The sequence below is a fragment of the Dermacentor andersoni genome, chromosome 3, assembly GCF_023375885.2.
Source record: "Dermacentor andersoni chromosome 3, qqDerAnde1_hic_scaffold, whole genome shotgun sequence".
Classification (NCBI taxonomy): domain Eukaryota; kingdom Metazoa; phylum Arthropoda; class Arachnida; order Ixodida; family Ixodidae; genus Dermacentor; species Dermacentor andersoni.
Window position 1 is genome coordinate 169,260,151 of NC_092816.1, and position 15,213 is coordinate 169,275,363.

A 15,213-nucleotide genomic window follows, 5' to 3' on the forward strand; every position below is an offset into this window, starting at 1 on the left:
CATAAATGTTAATGCGGGCGATCATGTATCGTACCTCTGTGTGTGCGCGTTTGTGTGAGTGTGTGCGAACGTGCGTGCGTGCGTACATTTTCGGGCGTGTGTCCATGCGTGGGCGCGTGTAAATGTGAATGCGGGCGAGTATGTGTCGTACCTCTGTGTGTGTGCGTTTGTGTGAGTGTGTCTGTGTGCGTGCGTGCGTGCTTACATTTTTGTGCGTGTGCCAATGCGTGGGCGCGTGTAAATGTGAATGCGGGCGAGCACGTGTCGTACTTCTGTGTGTGTGCGAACGTGCGTGCGTGCGTACATTTTTGTGCGTGTGTCCATGTGTGGGCGCGTGTAAATGTGAATGCGGGCGAGCATGCGTCGTACCTCTCTGTGTGCGTTTGTGTGAGTGCGTGCGTACATTTTTGTGCGTGTGCCGATGCGTGTGCGCGTGTAAATGTGAATGCGGGCGAGCATGTGTCGTACATACCTCTCTGTGTGTGCGTTTGTTTGAGTGTGTGTGTGTGTGCGTGTGTGCGTACATTTTTGTGCGTGTGTCCATGTGTGGGCGCGTGTAAATGTGAATGCGGGCGAGCATGTGTCGTACCTCTCTGTGTGTGCGTTTGTGTCAGTGTGTGCGAACGTGCGTGTGTACATTTTTGTGCGTGTGTCCATGCGTGGTCGCGTGTAAATGTGAATGCGGGCGAGGATGTGTCGTACCTCTGTGTGTGTGCGTTTGTGTGAGTGTGTGTGTGTGCGTGCAAGCGAGCGTACATTTTTGTGCGTGTGTCCATGTGTGGGCGCGTGTAAATGTGAATGCGGGCGAGCATGTGTCGTACCTCTGTGTGTGTGCGTTTGTGTGAGTGTGTGTGTGTGTGTGTGCGTGTGTGCGTACATTTTTGTGCGTGTGCCGATGCGTGTGCGCGTGTAAATGTGAATGCGGGCGAGTATGTGTCGTAGCTCTCTGTGTGTGCGTTTGTGTGAGTGTGTGCGTTTGTGTGAGTGTGTGCGAACGTGCGTGCGTGCGTACATTTTTATGCGTGCGTCCATGTGCGGGCGCGTGTAAATGTGAATGCGGGCGAGCATGTGTCGTACCTCTGTGTGTGTGCGTTTGTGTCAGTGTGTGCGAACGTGCGTGCGTGCGTACATTTTTGTGCGTGTGTCCATGCAAGGGCGCGTGTAAATATGAATGCGGGCGAGTATGTGTCGTACCTCTGTGTGTGTGCGTTTGTGTGAGTGTGTGTGTGTGCGTGCGTGCGTGCTTACATTTTTGTGCGTGTGCCGATGCGTGGGCGCATGTAAATGTGAATGCGGGCGAGCATGTGTCGTACTTCTGTGTGTGTGGGAACGTGCGTGCGTGCGTACATTTTTGTGCGTGTGTCCATGTGTGGGCGCGTGCAAATGTGAATGCGGGCGAGCATGTGTCGTACCTCTGTGTGTCTGCGTGTGTGCGAGTGTGTGCGAACGTGCGTGCGTACATTTTTGTGCGTGTGTCCATGCAAGGGCGCGTGTAAATGTGAATGCGGGTGAGCCTGTGTCGTACCTCTCTGTGTGTGCGTTTGCGTCAGTGTGTGCGAATGCGCGTGGGTGCGCACATTTTTGTGCGTGTGTCCATGCAAGGGCGCGTGTAAATGTGAATGCGGGCGAGCATGTGTCGTACCTCTCTGTGTGTGCGTTTGTGTGAGTGTGTGCGAACGTGCGTGCGTGCGTACATTTTTGTGCGTGTGCCGATGCGTGTGCGCGTGTAAATGTGAATGCGGGCGAGCATGTGTCGTACCTCTCTGTGTGTGCGTTTGTGTGAGTGTGTGCGAACGTGCGTGCGTGCTTACATTTTTGTGCGTGTGCCGATGCGTGTGCGGGTGTAAATGTGAATGCGGGTGAGCCTGTGTCGTACCTCTCTGTGTGTGCGTTTGTGTGAGTGTGTGCGAACGTGCGTGCGTGCTTACTCTTTTGTGCGTGTGTCCATGCGTGGGCGCGTGTAAATGTGAATGCGGGCGAGCATGTGTCGTACCTCTGTGTGTGTGTGCGTTTGTGTGGGTGTGTGCGAACGTGCGTGCGTGCGTACATTTTTGTGCGTGTGCTAATGCGTGTGCGCGTGTAAATGTGAATGTGGGCGAGCATGTGTCGCACCTCTCTGTGTGTGCGTTTGTGTGAGTGTGTCCGAACGTGCGTGCGTGCGTACATTTTTGTGCGTGTGCGTATGCGTGGGCGCGTGTAAATGTGAATGCGGGCGAGCATGTGTCGCACCTCTCTGTGTGTGCGTTTGTTTGAGTGTGTGCGAACGTGCGTGCGTGTGTACATGTTTGTGCGTGTGTCTATGCGTGGGCGCGTGTAAATGTGAATGTGGGTGAGGACGTGTCGCACCTCTCTATGTGTGCGTTTGTGTGAGCGTGTGCGGACGTGCGTGCGTGCGTACATTCTTGTGCGTGTGTCTATGCGTGGGCGCGTGTAAATGTGAATGTGGGCGAGCATGTGTCGCACCTCTCTGCGTGTTTGTTTGTGTGAGTGTGTGCGAAAGTGCGTGCGTGTGTACATGTTTGTGCGTGTGTCTATGCGTGGGCGCGTGTAAATGTGAATGTGGGTGAGGACGTGTCGCACCTCTCTATGTGTGCGTTTGTGTGAGCGTGTGCGGACGTGCGTGCGTGCGTACATTCTTGTGCGTGTGTCTATGCGTGGGCGCGTGTAAACGTGAATGCGGGCGAGCATGTGTCGTACCTGTGTGTGTGTGCGTTTGTGTGGGTATGTGCGAACGTGCGAGCGTGCGTATATTTTTGTGCGTGTGTCCATGCGTGGGCGCGTGTAAATGTGAATGCGGGCGAGCATGTGTCGTACCTGTGTGTGTGTGCATTTGTGTGAGTGTGTGCGAGCGTGCGTACATTTTTGTGCGTGTGTCCATGCGTGGGCGCGTGTAAATGTGAATGCGGGCGAGCACGTGTCGTACCTCTCTGTGTGTGCGTTTGTGTGAGTGTGTGTGAACGTGCGTGCGTGCGTACATTTTTGTACGCGTGTCCATGCGTGGGCGCGTGTAAATGCGAATGCGGGCGAGCATGTGTCGTACCTCTGTGTGTGTGCGTTTGTGTGAGTGTGTGTGTGCGCGTGCGTGCGTGCTTACATTTTTGTGCGTGTGCCCATACGTGGGCGCGTGTAAATCTGAATGCGGGCGAGTATGTGTCGTACCTCTGTGTGTGTGCGTTTGTGTCAGTGTGTGCGTGCGTGCGTGCGTACATTTTTGTGCGCGTGTCCATGTGTGGGCGCGTGTAAATGTGAATGCGGGCGACCATGTGTCGTGACTCTGTGTGTGTGCGTTTGTGTGGGTGTGTGTGTGTGCGTGCGTGCTTACATTTTTGTGCGTGTGCCGATGCGTGGGCGCGTGTAAATGTGAATACGGGCGAGCATGTGTCGTACGTCTATGTGAGTGTGCGGGAACGTGCATGAGGGCGTACATTTTTGGGCGTGTGTGCATGCGTGGGCGCGTTTAAATGTGAATGCAGGCGAGCACTCAGATTTACACATTCGCATTCACATAACCTTTATACTGCAGTGTGCTATTCCGGTCGTACAGGCCGTACAGGTCTACGCCCCTAGATCCAGTTATGATGACCAGGAAGTCGAAAGCTCCTATGAAGACGTGGAATCGGCGTTGGGTAAAGTCAAGAGAAAATATACCATACTGATGGGCGTCTTCAATGCCAAGGTAGGCAAGAAGCAGGCTGAAGACAAGTCAGTGGGGGAATATGGCATTGGCACTAGGAATAGCAGGGGAGAGTTATTAGTAGACTTTGCAGAACAGAATAATATGGGGATAATGAATACCTTCTTCCGCAAGCGGGATAGCCGAAAGTGGACGTGGAGGAGCCCGAATGACTAGACTAGAAATGAAATAGACTTTATTCTATACGCTAACCCTGGCATCATACAAGGTGTGGACGTGCTCGGCAAGGTGCGCTGCTGAGACCATAGGATGGTAAGAACTCGAATTAGCCTATACCTGAGGAGGGAACGGAAGATACTGGTACGTAAGAAGCCGATCAATGAGTTAGCGGTAAGAGGGAAAATAGAGGAATTCTGAATCAAGCTACAGAACCCGTATTCGGCTTTAACTCAGGAAGAGGACCTCAGTGTTGAAACAATGAAAGACAATCTTATGGGCATCATGATGGATTGTGCAATAGACGTCGGTGGTAACTCAGTTAGACAGGATAGCAGTAAGCTATCGCAGGAGACGAAAGCTCTGATCAAGAAACGACAATGTATGAAAGCCTCTAACCCTACAGCTAGAATAGAACTGGCAGAACTATCTAAGTCAATCAACAAGCGCAAGAGAGCTGACATAAGGAAGTATAATATGGATAGAATTGAACATGCTCTCAGGAACGGAGGAAGCCTAAAAGCAGTGAAGAAGAAACTAGGAATTGGCAAGAATCAGATGTATTCGTTAAGAGACAAAGCCGGCAATATCATTACTAATATGGATGAGATAGTTCAAGTGGCTGAGAAGTTCTATAGAGATTTATACAGTACCAGTGGCACATACGACGATTATAGAAGAGAGAATAGTCTAGAGGAACTTTAAATCGAACAAGTAACGCCGGAAGAAGTAAAGAAAGCCTTGGGAGCTATGCAAAGGGGGAAGGCAGCTGGGTAGGATCAGGTAACAGCAGATTTGTTGAAGAATGGTGGCCAGATTGTTCTAGAAAAGCTGGCCACCCTGTATACGCAATGCATCATGACCTCTAGCGTACCGGAATCATGGAAGAACGCTAACATAATCCTAATCTATGAGAAAAGGGACGCGAAAGACTTGAAAAATTATAGACCGATCAGCTTACTGTCCGTTGCCTACAAAGCATTTACTGAAGTAATCGCAAATAGAATCAGGAACACCTTAGACTTAGCAAAGGCTACTCAACAATAGACCATATTCACACTATCAATCAGGTGATAGAGAAATGTGCGGAATATAACCAACCCTTATATATAGCTTTCATTGATTACGAGAAAGCGTTTGATTCAGTCGTAACCTCCGCGGTCATGGAGGCATTACGGAGTCAGGGTGTAGATGAGCCGTATGTAAAAATACTGAAAGATATGTACTGCGGCTTCACAGCCACCGTCGTCCTCCATATAAAACCAACAAAACCCAAATAAAGAAGGACGTCAGGCAGGGAGATGCGGTCTCTCCAATGCTATTCACAGCGTGTTTACAGGAGGTATTGAGAGACTTGGATTGGGAAAAATTGGGGATAAGAGGAAATGGAGAATACCTTAGTAACTTGCGATTCGCTGATGATGTTGCCTTGCTTAGTAACTAAGGAGACCAATTGCAATGCATGCTCACTGACCTGGGAAAGGCAAAGCGGAAGGGTGGGTCTAAACTTTAATCTGCAGAAAACTGAAGTAATGTTTAAGAGTCCCGGAAGAGAAGAGCAGTTTACGATAGGTAGCGAGGCACTGGAAATGGTAAGAGAATACCTCTACTTAGTGCAGGTAGTGACAACTGATCCGGATCATGAGACTGAAATAATCAGAAGAATAAGAATGGGCTGGTCTGCGCTTGGCAGGAATTCTCAGATTATGAACAGCAGGTTGCCATTATCCCTCAAGAGAAAAGTGTGCAACAGCTGTGTCTTACCAGTACTCACGTAGGGGGCAGAAACCCGGAGGCTTACGAAAAGGGTTCAACTTAAAGGGAAGCTGAAACGGTTTTCAATTTCCATGAATTGCAGGTGTTGGGAAAAACAGACCTATTAATTTATGGTTCTGAAATTTTTTCTTTGTATTGTCAATATAAGGGGCAGAAATCGCTTTCTAAATCCCCCCCGCGGACACGCCCCCGTCGCTTCCCGGAGCGCTGGGTGAGGAGGCAGCCGGAGGAGAGATCCGGCGAGAGTGACGTCATTCCCGGTGACCGTACTGCCGGACCGGCGTGCTGGCATGTGCTGGCATGTTTCTTTCGGTCCTGCGCTTTACTAAACGACGCTACGAGAGATCTGCCGCCGCTCACGTTTGTTTTCTTTTGCGATTTTCGTGAACTGTGCTTCGTTTCTGTGCTGTGTGAGTGCCTACAGCTGAGGGTGACCAACATGCTCTCGTTCTGTGCAGCATTCGGCTGTGCGAACACAGGCGGGCGAGACCATGTGGTCTTTGACATGTTCCCGAAGGACAAGAAACTTGCAGAATGGGTCCGTGCGCTGAGGAGAGATAATTCCTTGCCGACGAAATCAACTGTGCTGTGTTCGGACCATTTCCGCGGCAGTGATTATCATCTGAGCTTGACAACGATGCAGGCAATCGGTATTCCAATTAAATCGGCGCGACTGAAGGCCGGCGTTGCTCCGTCTATATTCTCCCACAAGAGAAACACCTCGCTACTTCCAAAAGCGGCCTTCGCCAAGAGGAGAAAGGGTGAGGTAAAGGTTTTAATGTGCACACGGGCAAGTTTTTAAACTGATGATCACCTGAATGTCGAACAAACGGCCTTACAGCGGCCTATCACGAAGCGAGGTGGAGGCACAGCCGGGAATATGCACATGCGTGCAAAGTGCTTGCCGTTTTCATCCTGTTTTTTCACTCCGCTTTGTCACGGAACACTGTACAACGGCTGTTTGTTCGGCGCAGTTTTAGTACGGTGAAATAACTGGCCAGGGGTACGCTTGCGCATTCAGTAATATTTGCTATTCGTCACGCGGTGCCCGCAGGTTTAGCTGTTCAGCATTGGTGTTCAAATCGCACGACATGAGGCGTTACGGTAATCTTTTCATGCTCGCGTTAGAGTAGTTCAACTCGTCTTGTTAAAACTTTGTTCCGTAGATTTCGCACTCACTGCTTGCTATAGCAGCGAAATACCGCAAAAACGAGCGTCGGCACAGCCGCGACCGTGGCAAGACGAACGGGCTCAAATAATGAAGTAACGTTGTGAGGTATTGAACTTGTCAGCGTTCGACGTGGTCTAGCCCGATACAGGCATCGCTGCTGGACAAAAAATGTTTTCGTGCCTTTAACTCGTTGGAGATCCCCGCGTGGGATCTCCACGTGGTATCTCCAACGGATTGAAACTCCTCAGGACTTCAATAAAGTTCTTGACTGACTGACTGACTGACTGACTGACTGACTGACTGACTGACTGACTGACTGACTGACTGACTGACTGACTGCCTTTAACTAGCTATGCATGACTCGTGGCAAAATTATAATTTGAAAGTAAATATAATACATTGCTCATTACTTTCTTATTACGCCCATTGATTTGAATTAGATTACAAATTAGCGCTTTCAAAAAAGTAATGGTATTACTTTACGATTGCTTCCAAAAAGTTTTCATGCACACAAGAAGCAAAAAGCAAAGTATAAAGGGACGCCAACCTTTCTTCAAGGTAACATGCACTTGCCAACATTTCATGCCCCCCCCCCATGTGCCTCCACGACACCTCTCGACACTACCAACGTTCTGGCGCCGTACACAGCTTACTGGTGCATATTTAACGCAATTAATAAATTACTTTAGCCATGAAATTACAGACACCAAATAATTCACATTACTAAATCACTAGACAACTAATCCATCACATAAATTCCTGAAAAAGTATTTCAATTAGTGTAAGTTATCCAACTGTTGTCATGTTTGCTGATATGCATGATATGCTGAAATTCATGACATCCATGCCTTGCACTCTTTCAGATTCTAGCAGAGCACCTTGAGAACCGAGCCCCGATGAACCTGTTCCACTACCATCACTAATCGAAGAGTTTGAAGCAGCCAGTGTGACACAGAGATAATGCTGAAGAGGTTGAAGTAGCCAAACGCGGCACTTACGTTCGCGATCGTGTATTAACACGCAAAAAACCACGGAACTTTAGACAACCAGCGGCAAGGTGCATGACATCGCGGAATTGCACCAGTGTTTACAATCTAATGAGATGTTAGTGCTTCGGCATTCTTCCAGCAGCAAGTTCCCAGTGACACTTTAGCGCGTTTTTTCTGCCGTCATTGGAACGTGCAGCTACATGAAAAGACATATGTTCCAGCTAAGACTTCCAACGCGCAAGAAGGTGCACACATCGCTCTCGCTGTTGGCGCACTCAACATCGCCGTTGCCCCCCTTGCCGCCATCGTTTTCTGTATCGGCTGCCGGTTCGAACATGTACGGCGAAAATACAAGCTCTCTCAGACAGCGAGAACGTTCCATAATGCTTACAACTCAGCTGTGAAGCCAGAAGAGAACAGCGTGCTACGCTCTGAAACGGCGGCGCTGACCGGCGATCCCCGTGAATGACGTCAAAGCGGTCCCGATCAATCACGGGCAACAGCGGCGTTCGCGGAGATACCCTGAGGCGCTGGTGCGCGTTTTCATGAAAAAAAAAAAAAAAAAAAAACAGCCGCTTGTTTGCGCGCTTTTTAAACGAGATATTCGTGTTCAGTGGACTCAAAACTGTAGAATGCCGCAGGGAACTCATTTTTTTCGAAAAGTGTTTCAGCTTCCCTTTAAATTGAGGACGACGCAACGAGCTATGGAAAGAAGAATGATGGGTGTAACGTTAAGGGATAAGAAAAGAGCAGATTGGGTGACGGAATAGATAGATAGATAGATAAACTTTATTAAAAGAATAATCAGAAATACCGCTAATGGTCGGGGCCCTTAGTCCAGGGCTCCGCTGGCTCTTGCCATCTTCTCAGCTCTCTTAATCAGCTTGAGCTCGTCGGTGAGGGCCGAGCTGGACAGCAGTGCCTCCCATTGCTCCCTCGTTGTGTTCGTGTCTGGGTGTTCTATGTTGTGTAGTGTGCACTCCCACGTAATGCGGTATAGGGTTTGTGTGGCCCCACACCATGGGCATTCGTCCCTGTAGGCTGTGGGGTGTATCCGATGTAATATGTGTAGGTTCGTGTAAGTGCCTGTCTGGAGCCTACGCCAGGCAGCGGCTTCTTCTGTCGTTAGGTTTCGATGGGGTGGTGGATATCGCAAGCGACGCCCTCTGTGGTAGTTCACGATGGCTGAATACTCGAGGTCGACAGGGTCCAGGTATTCTGCAGCCTCCGTGATGAGTGCTCGGTTATGTACGAATCCTCGAGCTGCTCTGTCGGCTTGCAGGTTGCCCGTGATGCCAGTGTGGCCCGGTATCCAGATGATGGTTTGGGTGGTGAAGTCCTCAGAGTCCTCCTTGAGTATTCCGGCTAGGACTTGTGCAGCAGGTCTTCCAATTCTACCCTGTAGGAAGTTGCGACAGGCCTGCTGGGAATCCGTGAGGATCGTCAATGGTTGGTTTGCGTGTAGGCCCCCGCGGATGGCTAACGCGATGGCCAGCTCTTCGGCTTCCGTAATCGTGCAGGGGCGGGTCGATGCCTCGGAGGTAACGTGGCCTCGGTGGTCGCATGCCACTGCAACTGCGCCCTTGTTGTTCGTCCCATACATGGCGGCGTCCGTAAAAGGGGCCGTTGTACTGAACCTGAACGCTTTCTCCATGTACTGGGCCCTTGCTCTCCTCCTGCCGGAGTGTAGGTTAGGGTCCATGTTGCGTGGTATCGGGGCAACGTGAAACCTGTCCTGGACGTGACGAGGTATCAATCAGGTTTCTTGGGTTCGTGTTGTTATTGCTGGGAACCCCAAGGTTTGTAGGACCTGCCGGCCCGTGCGAGTCCGCGCAAGTCTCTGTTGTTGCGAGACGTAATGGGCTTCTGTCAGTTCGCTGAGGGTGTTGTGCAACCCTAGCCCCAATAATTTTTCAATCGATGTGCTCATTGGCAGGTGGAGAGCGGTCTTCAAAGCCATCCTCAAAAGTGTGTCGGCCTGCTTTGTCTCGGACTGTGTGAGGTGGTAGTAAGGCAGGCTGTATGTGATTCTGCTCACCACCAGGCTACTGACCAGTCGGAGGGTGTCCCTTTCCTTCATGCCTCTGTTCTTGGATGTTACGCGGGAGATCATGCGTGATACCGCCTTGACACTGGTTTTAAGGAGTGTAAGGGTGTGTGTGGCCCGCTGGTTGGACTGCAGCCACATGCCCAGCACCCTCAGCAATGGCTTCTCTGGTATGAGGCCCCCGTTGAGGCGTACCTCGAGTCTTCTTGTTGGGTCTGTGGGGACTGTGTGGCTACCCCGGCCTCGCCAGACTCGTTGGAGCTCAGATTTCTCGGGGGAGCATTGTAGACCCCGTTGGCCGACGTAATCTTGGATGAGATTTGCTGCAGTTTGCAGCCGTTCTTCTTTTTCAACGAGGGACCCTGTTGTGGTCCAGAGCGTTATATCGTCTGCGTAGATTGCGTGCCGAAGACCTGCTACATCCTGCAGTTTGCTTGCGAGACCGATCATGGCGACGTTGAACAGCGTGGGAGAGATGACAGCACCTTGTGGTGTGCCCTTGTTGGGAGGGTGGTACACTGGAGTCTGGATCTCTCCCATCTTCAGCTCCGCCATGCGGTGGCTCAGGAAGCTCCGAACATACTTGTACGTTCGCTCACCGCAGCTGGTGTCGGCCAGCCCTTCTAGGATTCCTTGGTGGCTGACGTTGTCGAAAGCCCCTTTGATGTCAATTGCTAGGATGACGTGTTCGCCGCTGCGGGAAACGTTACTGAGGAATTCTTCCTTGATTTGAAGTAGCACATCTTGTGTGGACAGGCCTGCGCGGAAACCGAACATGGTGTCCGGCAGGTGTTTGTTATCTTCCAAGTGTCTCTGTAGTCTCGTGTTTATAATTTTTTCGTACACCTTGCCGAGGCAGGACGTGAGCGATATGGGTCTGAGGTTTTCAATTGCCAATTTCTTGCCCGGTTTAGGGATCATGATTATTCGTGCGTGTTTCCACATCGCTGGTACAGTACCTTGTTCCCAGTGTTGGTTGAGAAAGGCCGTGAGCGTGGAGATAGACTTGTCGCTCAGGTTTCTGATCATCGAATTCGTGATTTGGTCCGTGCCCACCGCTGTGTTACGGGTGGTGGCTGCGATGACTGCTCTCAATTCGTTTTCGGTGATAGGTTCGTCCATTAGTGGGTTGGGTTGTCCTGTGTAGGGTGTTCTACATGGTTGTGTGGGAGTGGGATCTCCATAGCACTTTATCTTGATGGCATCGATGAGGTCTTGTTGGCTCCCTGGGTAGGTGTGTAGTAACCGTTCCAGAGCCCTGTGTCCTTCTCCTTTGGTTTTGGTGGGGTCCAGGATGGCTTTGAGGATGTGCCACGTTATCGCCGTGTCCAGCGTGCCACCGAAGGAGTCACAGAATCTATACCAGTTCACTGAGGCGAGTTGCATGGCATATTCTTCTGCTTCCGCTGTTATTTGTGCTATGCGCATCTTCAGTTTCCTGTTATATTTCTGTTTTTTTCCAGCGGCGGGTAAGGCCCCTTTTGGCATCCCACAGGTGTAGCAAGTGGGGATCGACCTCTGGGGTCTCTTCCGTTCTGGCGATTTCCTTTGTGTGGCGTTGTTTATGTCGACGGAGATTGTCGCACCAGTCTTCCAGGTTCGTGATTGTGTCGGCATACTGTTCTTGGGATTCCCTGATTTTTCGCCAGTCAGTGAGTTTAGCTGTGCCGATCTGCCTGCGTAGTGTTAAGAATGGCGAGCTGCAAGGAAAAATTGCCACCCAATTACGACTGGGGGACAAGGCGCGCATCCCCCACTCTCCGTCGCTGCAGCTAGATTGCGTTCGAAGAAGCGGGCTTTGTGCTGAAAACCACCTCCATCCACGAGCCCCATCTCCGTTGTGACGAAACGGGTTCGACGGACGAACTATTGTGCCCGAGGTCCCCAGCGCGAACCTGATTTTGCTACGCATGAGCAAGCCGCGGCGGGACAACGAGCTACCCAGAATGTCTCCGAGCTTCCCGGAACGACTCCCCTCTGTCGTCGGCTCCAGTCCTTCGCACCTGTGTGTTTGCATGTGTGTGTGCGTCACCTTGTCGCGGGAGGCGGCTAGTTTTGCGATGACGAAACGAACATTCGCTGCCTTGTATCGCCGAAGGACCGAGCGTTTAAAAACGGCTGTTGGGCGGAGGCTCGACACATTTCTCTTGAGCAGTCATGTTGGACTGACACTCTTTTTCTTAAGCAGTCATGTTAGACTGATTTAATTACTGTAAATAAACCCATTTTCCTCGTTCTCGATGAGAAGCAGTTCTTCCCTTCATCAACGTCCTCAGCGTGTTTAAGTTGGACGACGGCATGGGCCAGCTACCTTCGAATTCATGCCGGACTCCAATCTTGGCAACGGGTCTCGAGCGATGGGATTGAGCACCCAGTCCTGACAACTGGCTGACAGCGGTGAGATGGACTTTGCGACATGGTGCTGTATCTGCGGTGAGTGCTTGATTCTTGCTTTGACTCTCTAGGCTTCATTTTGTGGTTGTTCTGTTTAGAACTGTAGGGAAGCTAGATTGTTGTGTGTTAGCTAGGTTGTGTTTTCCTAGCTAGATTTAGAGAGCAGAATCAAGGCAGTAAAGCAGCAGTCATGGGGTTAAGGACACTGCTGAGAGACGAGTTGTTGATTGTTGGTGAGGAACTGGGCCTAGATGTACGCGAGGAAATGCTAAGATCAGAATTATTGCATATCATTTCCGAACAGGCCAGTGAGGAAGATATTGAAATGGGATTGGAACTTCTCAAAAAGAGAGAGAAACGGGAAAGAGAAAAAGCAGAACGGGAAAGAGAAAGAGAAGAACGCGAGTTAAGAAAAATGCAACTTGAACTTGAAAACAAACGTTTGGAGTTGTCTCAAGGAAGTGAAAGCGCTCTGGGACGATCAAGTGAGGGAGAATCGTACCGCATGGACAGGCTATTAAAGCCATTTGAGGTCGGGAGCGACATAGGCTTGTTCCTAAGCAATTTTGAAAGGACTTGCGAAAAGATGAACTTCGGCCCGAATACATGGCCACAGCGGTTGCTGTCTATGTTGCCGTGTGAGGCGGCGGAAGTAATCGCCAGACTGAGTGCACAGGATGCATATGATTATGCAAAAGTTAAGGCTAGTCTCCTGAAGAAATACCGCCGTTCAGCCGAAGCTTTTCGGCAAAGGTTTAGGAGCACAGGCACGAAAGATAGCGAGGGATATGCGGAGTTTGCATATAGCTTAAAGGCCAACCTAGTCGAGTGGCTTAAAAGCGCGGAAGCGTACGACAGCAGAGACATGATCATTGAATGCATGTGTCTAGAACAGTTTTACAAAACCATCCCCCAAGCTGTGAAACTGTAGGTGCAAGACAGAGGTAATGTGAACACTGTGGAAAGGGCGGCTGAATTAGCCGAAGAGTACGCAACCCGTAGAAATTTGAACGCCGAGGAGGGAAACTGGGACGGTCGAAAAGGACCGCGGAAACCATTTCCGTTCAAAAAGGGTGCGCAGACTAGACGATCGGAGCCTGTAGACATGGCGGAAAAGCCCGCAGAAAAGAGCGAGGAGAAACTTAACGGAGAAACCGCACAAAAAGAACAGAAAAGAAAATTCGAATCTTTTAGACCAATGCGCTGTTACAAATGCCACAAACTGGGACATATAGCTGTAAACTGCGAGAAGTCTAGCGTAGTTTTCTCCTACGTGGAGGAAAAGGATGAGAATATGGAACTTTTAAGTCCATATCTTCACGACCTGCAAGTTAATGGAAAACCATGCCGAGTGCTAAGAGACAGTGCCGCCACGATGGACATTGTCCATCCGTCTTACGTGACGGTAGATGACTTCACCGGAGAAGTAGCATGGATAAAACAGGTTGTAGAAGAACACAGCGTGTGTATGCCCATGGCCAAAGTCAAAATCAATGGACCATTCGGGGAGCTAGAGACTGAGGCTGCAGTTTCCAAATCTTTGTCACTGCAGTATCCTTACATCTTTTCGAATCGTTCGAATCAGTTACTGTGTGACAAAGGGCTCAAACTGGGAGAGGGCAGAGGGCATAGTACAAGCATTGACCCGAGGCCAAGCTCGTAAGATCGCGGCGCTTTCGGTGGAAAATGCACACGCTCCTCCAGCGGAAGCAGAGAAGGGGATAACTTCAATACCCGAATCCGAGCTAGGCCCGAGGGACAAAAGAACAGTTGAGGAGAGCCTGCCAGCTGACCAGCTCAATGAGAGCGTAGCACTTGAGTGTCAAAGTTCTAGCCTGCAGGAAGAGCAAGCTGACGCACTCACAAGCGAGACAGGGTCGTTATTATCACCGGCCTCAAAGAACTTTGATCAGCTCTTACGTGTGGATAAAGAGTCACTGGCAGCTGAGCAAAAGAATGATGAGAGCTTAGCTAAATTACATGACACAGCTAAAGGCATTGCTAGGCGCAATGTGACGATACATGAGAGAGGAGGTTTGTTGTATCGGCACTACAGAGATCGAAAGGGTAGGATTTTAGATCAGTTAGTCGTACCTACTAAGTATAGGGAGGACCTTTTGAGTCTCTGTCATGGAAATGGGTGGTCCGGCCACCTAGGCATAAACAAATCAAAGGAAAGATTGCTTATGGAATACTACTGGCCTGGCTGTTTCAAAGACGTAGAAAACTTTGTAAGATCATGCGACGCCTGCCAGCGTTCGGGTAAACCAGGAGAGACATGGAAAGCTCCACTGAAGGTAGTGCCCTTAATAACCGAGCCTTTCAGACGACTTGTAATAGACACGGTAGGGCCTCTTCCAAAAACAAAATCGGGCTACAGGTACTTGTTTACCATGCTGTGTCCGGCTACCAAGTTTCCAGAAGCAATCCCTTTGAAAGAGCTCAGTTCCACCGAAGTAGTAGACGCGCTTTTAACAGTGTTTGCACGAGTTGGGTTTCCAGCCGAAATTCAGGCAGATCAAGGGTCAATATTCACGAGCGCACTGACTTCCACATTCTTGCAAAAGTGCGGGGTAAAGTTAATACACAGTTCTGTCTATCACCCTCAGTCAAACAGTGTAGAGAGGTGGCATTCGGTGCTTAAGCGAGTTTTGCGTGCGCTCTGTTACGAGCATAAGGAGGACTGGGAGAACTGTCTGCCGGCAACTTTGTTTGCTTTGCGAACGGTTCCACATGAAGCGACAGGGTTCTCACCAGCAGAACTAGTGTATGGGAGGAAACTCCGTTCTCCACTGAGAATGTTAAGAGAGATGTGGGAGGAAAGAGGGGAGAGTCCAACAGTGGTTGAATACGTGCTAAATTTACTGGAACGGCTAAGCGCAACCCAAGAACTAGTCGGAAAGAACATGGGAGTAGCTCAAAAGAACGCCAAATTCTATTACGACAAGAATGCGAGGCTTCGTACGTTTAACGCCGGAGACCAGGT